Source organism: Colobus angolensis, unplaced genomic scaffold, assembly GCF_000951035.1.
Source record: "Colobus angolensis palliatus isolate OR3802 unplaced genomic scaffold, Cang.pa_1.0 Scaffold135, whole genome shotgun sequence".
NCBI classification, from domain to species: domain Eukaryota; kingdom Metazoa; phylum Chordata; class Mammalia; order Primates; family Cercopithecidae; genus Colobus; species Colobus angolensis.
Window position 1 is genome coordinate 2429185 of NW_012114433.1, and position 1687 is coordinate 2430871.

General features: G+C 60.0%; 1 long non-coding RNA gene across 1 annotated transcript in view; it reads right to left on the reverse strand.

The window, feature by feature from the left end:
- Window positions 1-46: 46 nt before the first annotated feature.
- Window positions 47-1687, reverse strand: part of LOC105506300 — a 4296-nt gene continuing 2655 nt past the window's right edge. Inside the window, exon 3 of the long non-coding RNA XR_001000909.1 lies at window positions 47-92. This is a non-coding gene — a long non-coding RNA (uncharacterized LOC105506300). The remainder of the gene's footprint in view (window positions 93-1687) is intronic.

The following is a 1687-nucleotide window of genomic DNA, read 5'->3' on the forward strand; positions in this document are numbered from 1 at the left end:
GCGTGTAGGTCTTCAGCTGTGCCCTTCTTGTTGCCCAGGTCCACGACGGCTGCCAGTGCCAGCTGGTAGTACCCAGCTGCATCAAACCATTCCTGAAGGGGACAGGCCATGCTCAGCAAAAGGGGGACTCGGAGCCTGTCTTCCCAGAGGCTGTTCCTGTCTCCAGGTCATTCCACATGTCCAGCCAATGCTGGCTCACCCCATGAGCCCCGAAGCCTGCGACACTGCTGTGGTCTCAGCTGCAGGAGTTGGGGACAACCTTGAACCCCCTGGAAGCCTTCCTGACTATCCCTATGCTCTACTCACCCCAAGCCTCTTGCCCCAGTCCCACCCTCTCTGCAGGTAGTGGCTGCTTTCCCCATGGGCTGAGGTCAGGGCAGATCCTGCCTGCTCTGAGAGTTCCATGCATGACCCATGGCTCCAAGCCACAGCAGGGGCACAGCATTGAGTGACCCAGGCTCCCCTCAGGCCCCTGTCCATGCTGACCATTTCCAGGCCCTCCACAGGCCAGGCCAGGTACAAAACCATCTCACAGGTGTCCTCCCTGGCAATGTTCCCTGAAACATTGATGGAGTGTGACTCCCCAGACATCCACTCCCATTTTCAATGCATCTTTGGCTCAAACTCACCATCCCTGGGTTGGGATGCTACCTCCCAGACCTCCACCTTGACCCTCCCATCTTCCCCCCAGCTTCTCCCCAGGCGCCGCCTCCACAGAGGGGTGACCCAAGGGACCTCTCTAAGACCCAGGCCTGGCCTGTCCCTCTTTACCATCTCAAGATGGCTCCCAGGGTCAAGGACAAAGTCCAAGATGCAGCAGTCCATTCCCTCACTGCCCCGCCCCACACATGGAGCAGGCGCGTGAGAAGACCCTGAGTCACCGCCGCTGCTCACCCAATGCCCCCCGCCCAGCCGAACACTGGACTCTGTGCTGGGTGCATGGCTGAGCCTAACATCCTTGCTCCAGTCCGAGGGATCTGGGACTGAACACTGACCGCACAGGTGGCCCGGGCTGTGGCAGAGGGAAGCCCAGGAGCCTGTGGGGGGCCCAGGAGGCCCCTGACTCAGCCGGGGGTGGGAGGCAAGGGCTTCCTGAAGGGGTGGGGTCATCCCAACTACACAGGAAGGAGCCAGCCAAAGCATATCTCTGCGTGTGCATGTTTGTGTGCCTGTATGCATGCCTGTGCGTGTGCATGTGTACCTGTGTATGTGGTTGTGCACCTGTGCCTGAGCGTGTGCCTGTGTGCATTTGCGTGTGCATTTCCATGTGCCTGTAGTGTGTGCAGCAGCTAGTGAGTGGCAGGCTGAGCCAGGACACACCTAATCCACCCTATTCCAGGGCTCACTCTCACGTGGAGACAAAAGGGGACCCCATTTTAGAGGCAATCGGCAAGGATGTCCATTTACCCCTACCTCTCTGCCAGCCTTTCAGGCGCCATCCAGCCCAGCTTTCTCTCCCACTCCTCTGGGCCCTCGGTCCAGAGCCTCCTATACAAGGAGGAGGGTGTGGCCTCAGAAAGACAGCCGCCCTTGGGGAATTCCGAGGGGGCCTCCCTGTGGGAAGCTGGCCTGGGCTGACAGCACTGTCACGATGAGGCCCAGAGGGCTGTGCAGGAGAAGGAGGTGAAGGAGGCCTCTGCCCCTCGACCCCAACCATGGACTTTGACCTCTCAGGTACTACTTGGCC